This window comes from Eptatretus burgeri, chromosome 11 (assembly GCF_056783735.1).
Source record: "Eptatretus burgeri isolate ZD-2024b chromosome 11, Ebu_testis_v1, whole genome shotgun sequence".
Classification (NCBI taxonomy): Eukaryota; Metazoa; Chordata; class Myxini; order Myxiniformes; family Myxinidae; genus Eptatretus; species Eptatretus burgeri.
Window position 1 is genome coordinate 601,843 of NC_140971.1, and position 14,292 is coordinate 616,134.

Here is a 14,292-nt window from a genome sequence, read left to right on the forward strand (position 1 = left end):
TTTTGAGGTCAAATTTGTTTTATGGATTTTGCAAGTATCATGCTCTGCATGACGTCGTCTTCTTGTTTGTCTGTTGATTTGTTCGTTTGTTTGGCCGCACAGAACTGTAGTGTTTTTCTCTGCAACCGCTTGTTGGGTTTGAGACAAAATTTTCACCATCGGTGACTCCTAATGCGGAATGTTTTAATGACAATTATAACGTCATAGGTCACATGGTGTGGCAGGCATATTGGAAAAATTTGGACTTCTGTATCTCCGAAACAGCACCAAGGAAAAATAGAAACTTGGCACATTGCAAGTACTCCTCATGGGGAAGGTGTGATTTTTATACAACATCATAGGTGCCTTGGTTATGTTATCATTGCATACATAGAATGCTACATCCGATCATTATAAAAATTGTTGAGGGTCATCTAGGGATAAATTGGCCCACAAAAAAGATTGATGTCATCGGTCACATGGTTCGCCAACCATATTGTTTTGGCAAAAACAAATTATTAAATACATAAAACCTTCAAAAATCGTCTTCTCTGAAGTGGCTGAACAGATCCAGGCAAAACTTTACACGTATGACTGCCTATCCATGACATAAAAAAGGTTCACACATATGATGTCATCAGTCACATGGGTTGGCAGCCATATTGGCTTTACCCTAAAACCCTTAAAAAAAAAGGAATCTCCCTCTCCAGACGGCTGGTCAGATCGAGGGGAAACTTCATACAAACATTCCCCAAGCCCTGGGGATACCACCGTGTTCACGAATAATTGATAGGTCACATGGTCTGGCAACTAGGATTTTTTGAACAATTAACCTGTAAAAATCTCCAGAGCGGTTTGACAGATCACAATGAAACGTCACCCACATGTTCCACAAGCCTTGGGGATACCAGGTTTTTCAATCATGTTTAATTGGTCACATGGTCTGGCAGCTATATTGGAATGAACGAAAAATTTAAATTATTTATTTTGAACCGGTGAATCAATCAAAGTGAAACTTCACAATTATAATCTTGTAGAGATGGGAATATATACACATATATATATATATATATATATATATATATATATATATATATATATATATATACATATACATATATACATATACATATATATATATATATATATGTTTTAAATTTCAACCTGATTGGATGCATTGTCTAACAGCCAGAATGATTTAAGTTTTTGAATCAGGGTTATTTTGAAATTTTTATATTTTTCTAATAAGGCTCACTTGGCTGCACCTCGCTAGGTTTGAGGGTAGAGCCCGCTTCGCAGCAGCGGAAATGTGAATCTTATCCAGGTTCCTCATCATGCCTTCATCTTTGCTTTTTATTTGTTTGGGTTAATTCTGATTACTACAATGCAGGACTGTACCTATTTAGTCTTCCATTTGATTTGAATTGATTTATTTATTTTAATCCCATTTAAAATAAAATTGAATTATTATTTTAATCCCATTTAAAATTAAATATAATAATAATAAATATCATGGGTCAGGGTCAGGGTCAGGTGTCCGATCAAAGCGGGACGTCTTGGTACCCGGTCATCACTGCCAGCAGTTATAAAGTGGCAGTTCTAATTATGTCTATTATTAATTACGTAACACAACTAGTACACAAACACCACACAAAATACACTACCAAGGGCAGATACAGGTGGGGTGCAGGTGGTGCACCCCCACCCCCCTTCGGACTTTGCAAATGTTTCGTTTCACTTTTACACAAACTGATATTTTCACCTTAATTTTAATCCCCAAATTATGGAAAAAACAGCTCTTATTTATATTTTGGCAGCATACACAGTACTGCAATCCACAGCAAGGCCCACCACATTGTTGTCAGCGGTGATGCGTGTGTGTGTGGTGTGTGCTTGTGTGTACACTGTGTGTCAGGTTACAGTGAGTGAGCTGCAAGCACTTTCAGGCACTCATCATTATCGGGTGGACGAGTTCACAAACACGCTCGACGAGGGGTGTTGACAATGGCACGCTCGTCAACACCGCTCGTCGAGCACGTTAGTGGACTATCCACGCGATAGTGCCGAGTGCCTACAAAAACTTGGTCAATGCTGTCGCCTGTATAGATCAATCGTAACGATTTTATCATCGTATCACTAACTTTGCTTTAAGACAAAATGAGTGTGTCATGGAAGGTGTGAAAAAGAGGGAGATGACCGATTACCGTCACTTTGACCCATTAGTCATGGCGAATCTGAACTGTTTAGCCAGGGAAGACAACGACAAATTGCAGGAAACTTCCAAGAACGCAGGAAATGTCGTTTCTGACAATGAATTTTTCAAAATTTTTGAGGCGAGGATCACCAAACCCCAACCCCTGTTTGGCACTATTATATGGCCTGGTCAGGGATGGATTAAGACCTTTAGAGGCCCTAAGCACTGAAAAGATTATGGTACCCCCATATACTGTATATATATATATATATATATATATATATATATATATATATATATATATATATATATATATATATATATATATATATATATAATCCAAAATAAAAACAATACTAAACCATAAAATGAAATTTTATTTTTTGAAATGAAACAAAACTTACAGTAAGGTTTATATACAGTAAACGCAACAGCATCAGTATTACATTGCATAAAAAAGTGTAAAAAAATTATATTCCTGAATATGTATTTTTTTCATTTATTGTGGGGTCCCTTTTTGTGGGCCCTGGTTCAGCTGCAGCATTTGCACCATGGTCCATTGTAAATCTGGCACTGGAAAAAAAAAACTGTGGGGCCCCTCTTTCCTTGAGGCCCTGAGCACGTGCTTATTTTGCTTAATGGTTAATCCAGGGGTGGGCCTGTGCACCACCCCCAGCCCCCCAGTTTTGAAATTCCTGGATCCGCAAACACCACATAAAACAAGTCCTGGCGAGTGTCTGCAATCTCTGATTGCTCATTCTAATTGCTAATTGTAATGCTTGATTTGAATGAGACAGTTGACTGTCTTAAGTTTGTCAAAGTTACTCAAGCTGTGACTTAAGCCCTTTTCACACTTATAATTCAAGTCCAAACCTAGCCACCCACGAACTCCTGTACTCCACAAACTCAAACTTCCATGAACTCCTTCTCTTGTTTTGTTTCCTTGTGTCTGTGTGCAGTTGCACTCTCAAGAGATACATTGTATTCTTAGCACCAAGTGACATTAACACGTGGAGGAAAAGAATCCACCTTGAGAGGTAGTTTTTTTTTTTAATCCATCGTCTTTACAAGTGGAAGCAAATCAAATGACCTGCGGACTGTTGGCAATGGGAAAAGTGAAACCCTAACCTTAACCCCTCCACCCTGGAACCCTGGAGAGTGTCCTCATGCTCAGAATGTGTGTGGGCTGTGAGCATACCATTGACAAGGCTTTAATCTGCCCCTAAATTTAACCTGTTGATTCATCCCTTTGCCACTGTCCTTCCTCATGACCATGTTTCTGTGGAAATTTTCAAATGTTGCATTTATTATTTAATTGATGCAATTTTCCACGTGTTGCATTCACACAACATTCAAAGCTTATCCTTTAGCATCAATTGTTGCATCTGCCTGTTGTCCACACGACTTATGTCAGTGTATTTCTTTGTCCAGTTTTTCATGGACATAGCCTTTGTATACAAAATGTATTTGTGTGTAGATGATCGAGGCTGGTGGAAGACCGAAAGCAGAATTTAAGAGAACAAAATGGAAAGGGGGAAACGCCAACAAAGTACACGTGAAAATGAGATCAATGGGAGTAGGAGGTAACATGGAGGTGAACAAGCTGCATACAAGCTGAATGAAACACACGAAGAGGAGGAAGGGGAGAGTGGGGATGAAGCAGAAAAGGAGCAAACCACTGAAAAGATCTTACCGAAATTCCTCCCATCTTCTTTCTCAACAACCTTCTCAAAGAAGTTCAGTCACTCAAACTCTTGGGTCTCATTCTCAGCATCTGATCTCTCTTGGGGAAGCCACATTTCAAAGTTGGCCTCCAAAGCCAGATGCTGACTGCGCATCCTCCATCGTGCAGTCCTTCCTTGGCACATCTGATCACCTACCTACCGATCAAGCTTTCATTCACAGCTTGATGGAGTAGTGCTCTCCCCTGCCTCGCACCTTGCTCAGCTTGATGCCGTGGAAACCAAGGCCTTCAATATAATTGGAATTTCTCGTGATGAAGCAGAGTCGATGGGCTTATCACTTCACCATCGCCGATAAGTCTGTGGTCTCCATCTTCTTCCACCTCCTTTCTGGTCTTACACCCTCTGCCCTCTATATGCTCCTCTTTTTTCCCCCCACCTGTGGAAAAAACTTCCATATTCCTTTCAATCTCATTCTTCCCTCCAGGTCAAGACAGCTGTTAACCACCATTCCATATCAACCATCATTCAAAACCATGATCTTTTCTACACCTGTTAAACCACCTACCACCCCTCCCAAAATGTGTGATTCTGTATCCATCTTGTCCACCCTTTGCGTTATACCCTACCCATCATCGTTATTTGCATCCCTTATTTATCCTTCTCCTCAGTCTATTCTCCTCTTATTCCTGTTGTTCCTTTTGTTATGTTGCGTCCTGATCCATTCTGTGTTCTCGCTCTTCCACGAGCCTCAACTATGTATCTAAATTTGTTCGTTTCTTCATTGTTTGTTGAAAAGTGTCTGGTACTGAACAGTGCTTCAACAACTGCAACACTGAAAAATTAAGAAGCCTGTCAACATGACTGACAAATCTATGACAGATGAAGCAGAAGCTCAGATTTTAAGTGAAAATGCTTTACCTCAAACCAACAAAAGCTTTTCACAAGGTTTCAGACCCAAACATACCTCTACTTTTTAAAGAACATAAATTCAGATTTCATGGTGATAAAATTCGACCTTAACAATATGTATTATTTGGTGTGTGAAAGGGCATCGAGTATGGGCCTGACCAGGCCTCATCAGTAAATGTTTATTATATATCTGCAACTTAAATGATTAACCTTTACCAAGTATATACATTGGTTCAAAGTTCGTTTTCACGAGCACTTTGGAAATATGTGAAGTGCAATCACCGAGAGCACGGCAACTAGACAAAGGGGGTGCAACTCAAAGGCCCTTAGAAAATAATTGTGAGTCTCCTCCATAGGAAGGGATGAAACATTATAAAAAGTCTTGACAATGTGTGTCGAATCAAGCCTTTAACCCAATTCCCACTAAAATAACATAGCAATAAAGTAATGCTTATAAAAAAAAATTTTTAAAAAAATTGCACCACCATGACAAAGTAAATATGTAAAACAAAATAAAACTAGAGGGGGAGCACTCGGTAGAGTGCAAAACCTCCGCCGCCAATACTGCTGGGTCACTTAAGTAAACCTGATATCCTATTTATTGTAGGTCAAAACGGATCAGACTCTACTGAACCACGATTGAACAAACTAAACTAGATCGACGCACATGCAGAAATGGCAAAAAAAAAAAATCGAAATATTTTTTCTTTTAAAAGGTGCAAAATTTCTGGGGGTTTTTTTCTCTAAAAAATTTTTTGGGGGTGGTTGGAAATCACTCAAAACATGTAGGAATGCAAAAAAAAAAAATTCAAATATTTTTCAAATAAAATCGAAATTTTTTTGAAAAAAAAATTGCAAAATTTTCTGGTTTTTTTTCTCTAAATTTTTTTGGGGGGTTGGAAGTCACTTAAAACATGTAGAAATGCAAAAACAAAAATTCAAATATTTTTTCAAAATGGCCACCATAGCGGCCATATTAGACTTTGGACCAAGTCCAAAACCTAATGGCAAGATCCTTGGACCATACCTCATCCCCCCACCAAGTTTCGTCGAAATCGGTCCAGGAGTTTTTCTGTAATACTGTTCACAAACAAACAAACAGATAGGGGTGAAAACAGTAACCTCCATCCATCTTCGATGGCGGAGGTTAACAATAAAATTACATATCGGGTAATCCTGATTCAGATGTACCATTCTCTGTTGGAGATCGTCCATCCTGCCGAAGCAGTTTATTGGCAAGAGTTACACAGGGTGTCATTGCCTTCTCTGCAGTTGTTAGGGAAGGAATTTGGAATCTAAAGATTTATTGTCTCCCTCATGGGTTTGGAATGTCCTTCCAGTCTCCTATTTTTTGTATGCATTGTCGAGTCTTGTATAAGAGCGAACACACAGCACATATAACAAGGGGAGCAGGAGTCAAGAACGATGGGAGAGGGAATCATAAAACAGTAGGGCGCAGAGACATTACACATGTGGAAGGGAGAGGGATGGGGCGGGGTACCGGGGTAAACAACAAGATGGACACTACAGGGACTTTCAGGAAAGAAAGCAGGAAATTTGAAGGAGGTGGGCTTGGGTGGATTAACAGGGGTAGAAAAGATTGTGGTTTTGGATGGGGGAAGACGAGGGATGATGGTGAACAGCTGTTTTGAAGATGTGGAGGAAAGAGTGGGATTGAAGAGGTTGTGGGAGTTTGTTCCAAAGGTGGGGAAAAAAAGAGGAATGAAAGAGTGAAAGTGAGCAGTGATTCTTCAATTTGTTAGTTTTATCAGATGGGAGTTGCTGGCAGACCTTGAACGTCCTGCATATCGGGGGGAGGGTGGATTGGGGGGGGGCACAGATCACAGACAGAGCAGGGTGGCTGAGGGCAGAGAGAAGATGGGAGAAGACAAAAAGACCACCTACCTGCCTGTGGTGAGAGAGAGTGGGAGACCCAAGGACTCTGCTTCATCGCATGAGATACCAATGATCCTAAAGCCTTGGTTTCTACAGCATGAAGCTGACAAAGGTGTGAGGCAGGAGCAAAAGCCAAAAGGGGAGAGCAGTACCCCCATCAGGCTGCAGATGAAAGTTTTGCATGTGGTCAGGAGCTCAGTTTTGCCAAGGATGGACTTCGTATGACGTAGGTAGTCGGCGACTGGCTTTGGAGTCGGCGACTGCCCAGTCGGCGACTGGCTTTGGAGGCCAGCATGGAAATATGGCTTTCCCAGGAAAGATCATGGCAGAGAGCGAGACCCAGAAGCTTGAATTTAGATGGGAGGGAGTTGGGGAGGGGTTCCAAATGGTCCTTTATGAGAGACATAGTGAGACTTTGAGATTTGTCAGGATAGAGAGACATGTTCCAGGTGTTGGACCAGCTTGTGATTTTATCCAAATCTGCAGAGAGCGAAGAAGCTACTGCTTGCCGATCTGAGGAATGACAGATGGTACAGGAGAGGGTAAAATCATCAGCAAAGAGACAAAGAGGATTTTCCAGAGTTGGAGAGATCACTGATGAGAACCAGAAAAAGAACAGGGCCCAGAACACTGTTTTGAGGAACTCCAGCCTGGACAGGAAGAGGAAATGAGAGAATTCCATTAAGGGCCACACGTTGACTGTGACAGGAGAGGAAGTCTGCATGCCGTGAGTGGAGATGTCCTTGGATACCATAGGAAGAGTTTGGTGAGCAGGGCAGGTTGCCAGACCATATCAAAAGCTCACGATATGTCTAGGCCTAGGGAGATGGCTCTGATCTCATGTCTGGCATTGAGGACCTCCATCCTTTGTTGCGAAAGCAGAACCAGCAAGTCCAGGGTAGAATGACCTGGTCTGAATCCAAATCAGGCCATTGGAGAAGAGGAAGGATTTAATGTCTGAAGCGATGATGGATTCCATAACCTTGCTGATAATTGGTGTGTAGGTGTAGGGTCCTGTTTTTGCACCTTTTTTATGCAGGGTGGTAATGTTTGCCGATTTCCAAGCAGATGGCAGATGACCTTGAGCAAATGAGAGGGTGAACAGAACAGAGAGAGTGTGAGCAACAACAGCACAGCAAGTATTTAGGACACTTGGGCTGATGGGTACAGAAAGCGATGGGTTTGGAACACAAGATTTAGAAACAAACAAGGAGTTTCGGCATTCAGCCTTTTCATGTGCAGTGACAGCTCTGCAGCCATTTGAGGTAAGGGAGGGATGGAGGGGAACATACACCAGAAACAGACTTTACGAGATGCCACCAGGATTTGGAGGAGGGAGACAGGTTTGAGAGTCAGACTTGAGATTAGAAGGATGTTTTCTGGCTCTCCTGAGGGGAGACACACTTGTTCTAAGCTTTGTGGAAGGAACCAAGATTGCCTTCAGTCGGATTTGCCGTCCATGAGGCGAAGGCAAGTTGTTTCAGGAGAACTGCCTCACCACAAGCTTTAGTGTACCATGGGCGGGAGGAAGGTATGACAACTGAAGACGAGAGGGGATAAATCTGTGCATGAGGGAGAGCAAGTTTCTTTGAAAGAATTCCCAAGATGAGTTGAAGTTGGAGAAAGTAGAGATGGGAGACCAGTTTAGAAGCTTGATGGCTGCTTGAAGTCCCTGCCAGTCAGCATTAGTGAAATGCCAGACTTGACGGCGCTGAAGTAGTTCTCTGATAACAGTCAGAGAGATGTCTACTTTGACAAGCACATGGTCAGATGAACCGATTTGAGCAGAGGAAGAACAGCAGACATTAGCAGGGAAATAGGTCAAACCCAAATCCAGAAGAGATGTAGTACTATTGGTTGAGATCTGGGTGAGACGTTTGGAAGGCTTGCTAAGTGTTGGGTGTGGTGGACTACCGCTCGGTCAGCTGCGTCTTTGGCTGAATGGCGCAGTCGAGGTCCTCTGAGTATGAGAAGGTCATGATGGTCCGCCCCTATAATGGGAGTGTCTCGGATTGTAATGTTAAGTTTTAGTTGTCTTGTTATGTTGATGTTAGAACCTCACCACAGCTTATCCAAAATGGTTTGGGTATATGGACTGTGGCTCGAGAATATTGCATCAAGTTCCAGATCAAGGAGGATGGCACAGTCACCCATGTCCCCAATGGGATGGACCATGAGCAGGTATTTTACGCAGATCACAAAAAAGTATTCCGCAGGTGCAGTCAACTGGGCCACCTTGTTTCTGAGTGCAAAGAACAGTTTTGCTTGCAAAATGGTCTGAGTATATGAACTGGGGCCAGTTGGGACATTTGTAGGAACACTGCACTGCACAGGTGCAGTGAAACCTCTGTGGTACACCAGGGCACACCTTCCACTCCTGCCTGCAGAGCTATGCTAGGAGGATGCATGCAGCTGCAGCGGTGTTGCCCGAGGGACGAAAACGGGTAATATTCCTGCTGTGCGTGTTTTGTTATCCATACCCCCCCCCCTACACACACACACACACACACACACACACACACACACACACACACACACACACACACACACACACACGGAAAGGAGGAGGAGGAGGAGAGGGGATGAAAGTTCAGAGGAGGCTGCAGTCCCCTCGCCCCCAACAGCGCATGACCTGGATGCAGTGATGTTGGGTACCGGGCCCACTAATAGGAGAGGAGAACTGCATGGAAAAGGTGGTTGCTCTGGTGGCAGGGTCGGAGGGAAGAACCTCCATTCAAGAGACCCCATTGCCAGGGATTGAATGCGACAGCTCCTCCTCCAGCTTTGACAACACTCGTCTTTCAGGTGAATGGACAATGAAGAAGCGCACAGTCAGACACACACAATACAAAAGGATGGCTCCCCTGGGAAAGGCACTCACTGTCATCACACCAAGGCGAGGGTGCCTGTGGGGTGCAAACCCCCCTGGCATTAGGTGGCCCATCCAGGGCCAGAGTGAAATCAGGACATAGTGAATCCGGGGGAGGGGGAGGAGAAGGGAGAGTTCTAGTCATTCCCTCCCCCACCCATGTTTCCTCCCCCTTCCGCTCTCGCTCCTAGAGGAGAAGTTACCTACCCCTCATTTTTGTACCTCCTTCAGTGGTGGCAGAGGTCATGAGAATTAATAAGGCTGACAATGGCTAGTTTTATAATTTTGAAAGTAATTATTGATTTTCTGTGAGTTTACTTTTTACTCAGTCTTGCTTTGATTTACTGTTGCTGTTATTGACTTGCTTTGATTTCTTGTTACTGATTTGGTTTGACTATCATTTTTATTTTTGGCCGTTGACATTTTTTGTAATATAAAAGGTTTCTGTCTACGCTGTCGCTGATGATTATCCAATAAGCGTTGAAACTGGTCTGGCGGCTGAGGTGGTGTGTAGCATTGGAATGCTCATGTAATAGATATGATTGTCTTTGCAGCTGTGGAGGAACTCTGGGAAAGGGTTTGAAATGACTAAGGGCTTACCTTGGATAGCTTTTCAGGGTTGTTTTTATGCAACTTCCTTCGGCTAGAAGAGCATGGGAGGAGTCAATTTATTTACAATCCTCGCCACCAGGGGTAATTCATAAGGTGAGAGCTCATTTGTAATTCCCTCTAGTCAAAGGTGATAGGTGTGTGTGTGTGTGTGTGTGTGTGTGTGTGTGTGTGTGTGTGTGTGTGTGTGTGTGTCCGCTGTTTCTCGACAACCACTGGTCCGATCTAATTGAAACTTGCCAGGTATATTGCTGGGGGCCTGAGGATGTGCCTTTTCAAGGTTTGATATTAATCGGACAAGTGCTTCCCAAGTTATGGCCATTTATTTACCAAACCAATAACAAGACACGTTATTGTGTGGGCGTGGCCGATGGGGAAGGGAAGCTGTCGCGTTCCCCATTACGGGTTACAACGTAGGGCTTCTGGAGAGTGATGACTTCGTGTATTCTAATCATTTCTCGATTTCTTATGCGAATTTATAGAAAAACACAACGCCCCAAGTTATGATCGTTTTCATATTAGACGGTGCATAAATTTCGGTTACATCAGAGTGCTGGTATGATCTGAACCAGGATCTAAATTTTTTTCTCTCTCTTCTCTTTTTTGTTTTTCCTTGCCACGACATAACGAAAAGGTAAAATACGTTGGCGCTAATTGAATAATTGGCCATTAAAACCTAAATTGTGAATAATCGTAACTGTGATATGCGAACTTCCGTGCCACGCACGTACGGGCACGCGAAAGCGCAGACACGGCCTGTGTGGTTGTTGTTTCTTGCTCGCGGTTGGATTTTTTTTTTTTTTTTTTTTTTTTTTTTTTTTTTACGGCCACGTACAAGTGTACAAAAATGGGACAAAGCCGCGAACGCTGAAGTCTTCGGGTGTTTATAAGCATTGCAATGTGCCCATCGATTCGTAGCTATGATGAACACGCATTCGATAATATGAGTGAGGAAAGTGGAAAAAAAAAAAAAAAAAAAACTTTACCATGAAGAAATCATCGTGGCCTGTTCCAAGTCGAGTCAAGGTTGAGAGGCCAAAAAAACATGGTGGCTTCAAACACTAGCAAGGTTACCGAGGATACGCCTAAAGACCCCATAGAGAGCAGTGACCGAGGATGTGCCTGATAAAGGATAATATGGAATAGGCAAAGCCTCGAAGCGAACGTAGAATTTTTCTTACATTCGCTTCTGACTTCACCTATTACCTCAACATTACCTTCACAACAACAACTACACCGCCTAGAACAGGATCTCATTTGAAAAAAATATATTACCTCAACATTACCTTCACAACAAGAACTACACCGCCTAGAACAGGATCTCATCTAAAAAAATTAATATTACCTCAACATTACCTTCACAACACCAACTACACCGTCTAGAATAGTATCTCATTCAAAAAAAAAATCCTCAACATTTCCTTCACAACGACAACTACACCGCCAAGAACAGGATCTCATCTAAAAAAAATTATATTAGCTCAACATTACCTTAACAACAACTACACCGCCGAGAACAGCATCTCATCTAAAAAAATTAATACTAGAAGCGAACGTAGGATTTTTCTTTCATTCACTTCTGACTTTACCGATAACTTGTTCACAACTGTATACGCAATTTCCGGTTACTTCGACCTGTATTCGGGATCAGCCACGATCAAATAACGTAAATCACGATTAAAAATTATTTTTTGATGATGCGGGAGATATCTTTATTAAAATCAGTGGAGGAAATATACACCATGTCTGATATTTGGGTCTTTCATGTCTCCGACGATGCCTTTATCTCCCGGCATGCATCATTCCCCATGACAAAAAAACCACTGATCTCTACTACTGGATTGGTCACGTGCACAGCGATTGTATACGGAGGAGTGAAGTCACCGGAAGTTCACTTTCCGCCATCTTGTCTCCCCCAAAACATCACTGCATCGAATACGAAAACAGCAGACTGGCAGTAAGAAATCTCCAAATGGAAGCAATAAACTTTCCATGTAACTCATGCAAAGTTTTATTAGTTGGTGAAATGAACTTATGAAAATCGCAGACCTCATGTGACTGTGAGAGAATGTCACTTTGCGTGGTTTAATCACCTATAAGTCTGTGCGCTGACAGGGAACGTTGACATTTCACATTTTCATGTGTTAAGTGTATTTTGTGATGTCATACACACGGTGATTAAACGCAGGTGGTGACCTATCGGCCCATCATACCTGCACCACATCAACACAAGAAAATTCCGGAAATTTTTTTTTTCCAACTTCCAGAGTGGGCATGTCTTGGGTCAAAAAAAAACAAAACATCAACCACACAACACCCCTTGACAAGACCTACCCCCATCAACAACACTCTGCAGACATGCACAAAATCATCCATCAATGTTCAAACTTGCAAAAAGACCTGCCAACATCCCTCTACCTACCTACCTATCTCTCTCTCTCTCTCTCTCTCTCGAGTGCAGCCTGTGGCTGCTGGTTGCATCATTGGTTGGGATGCGGCTGTGCCGCTGATGCAGTCTCCCCCTTCCCAGTACACTGGTACACATTTTGCCGACCTCAGAAGGATGACAGGCTGAGTCAATCTCCTCGTGTATATTAATTCAGCGGCCAACGGGGCTTGAACTCAGGACCCTGGGATCCCAAGCCGCCACCTGAACCACGAAGCCAACAGCAGGCTTTTTCCTCTACCCCTCAATCTTCACAACTTCCTCTACCCCTCAATCTCCATAACTTCCAGGTTCCTATCTAATTCCAATTCAAACCCTTCTTCTTCTTCTTCTTCTTCCTCCTCTTTCGGCTTGCTCCCGTTAGGGGTCGCCACAGCGGACCAACCGTCTCCATTTCGCTCTATCCTCCACATCTTCCATTGACACTCCAACTGCCCGCATGTCCGCCCTCACCGCATCCATGAACCTCTTCTTTGGCCTTCCTCGCGGCTCCATCTTCAACATCCTTCTCCCGATATACTCCGCTTCACTCCTGTGCACATGTCCAAACCATCTCAATCTCGCCTCTCTCACTTTGTCTCCAAACCGTCCTACCTGCGCAGTCCCTCTTATATACTCATTCCTTATCCTGTCCATCCTCGTCACTCCCAACAAGAATCGCAGCATCTTTAACTCTGCCACCTCCAGCTCCGCTTCCTGTCTTTTTGTTAGTGCCACCGCCTCCAAACCATACAACATCGCTGGTCTCACTACCGTCTTGTATACTTTCCCCTTCACTCTTGCAGCTACCCTTCTGTCACAAATCACTCCTGCAACTCTTCTCCACCCACTCCATCCTGCCTGCACTCTCTTTTTCACTTCTCTCCCACACTCTCCGTTACTTTGGACAGTTGATCCCAAGTATTTAAACCAATCCACCTTCCCCACCTCAACTCCTTGCAACTGCACCATACCACCACCCTCACTCTCATTTACGCACATGTACTCCGTCTTACTCCGACTGACTATCATTCCCCTTCTCTCCAGTGCGTACCTCCACCTCTCAAGGCTCGATTCAGCCTGCTCCCTACTCTCCCTACAGATCATGATGTCATCCGCGAACATCATAGTCCATGGAGACTCCAGTCTGATCTCGTCCGTCAACCTGTCCATCACCATTGCAAACAGGAAAGGGCTCAGAGTCGATCCTTGGTGCAATCCCACTTTAACCTTAAACCGGTCCGCCATTCCTACCGCACACCTCACCGCTGTCACACTGTCCTCATACATATCCTGCACGATCCTCACATACTTCTCCACCACTCCCGACTTCGTCATACAATGCCACAACTCCTCTCTTGGCACCCTATCAGAAGCTTTCTCTAAATCCACAAACACACAATGTAACTCTTTCTGGCCTTCCCTATACTTCTCCATCAACATTCTCAAAGCAAACATTGCATCAGTGGTGCTCTTTCCTGGCATAAACCCATATTGCTGCTCACAGATCGTCACGTCTCCTCTCAACCTAGCTTCCACTACTCTTTCCCACAACTTCATGGTGTGGCTTAACAACTTTATCCCTCTGTAATTTCCACAGCTCTGCACATCACCCTTATTCTTGAAAATCGGAACCAGTACACTTAATCTCCACTCCTCCGGCATCCTCTCATTTTCCAAGACTTTATTAAACAATCTGGTTAACAACCCCACTGCCATCTCTCCT

The 14,292-nt window shown here is 43.3% G+C and overlaps 1 protein-coding gene across 5 annotated transcripts in view; it reads right to left on the reverse strand.

Annotated features, from left to right (window-relative positions):
• Positions 1-14,292, reverse strand: part of MTHFR (methylenetetrahydrofolate reductase) — a 199,940-nt gene that overhangs the window by 166,617 nt on the left and 19,031 nt on the right. Inside the window, exon 1 of one of the 5 annotated variants that reach the window (XM_085844831.1) lies at positions 11,128-11,248. The exons of the other annotated variants lie outside the window; for them this stretch is intronic. The gene's annotated coding sequence lies outside the window, so the exon portion shown is untranslated. Of the gene's footprint in view, positions 1-11,127; positions 11,249-14,292 lie in introns of those variants that run through there. 5 annotated transcript variants of the gene reach the window in all.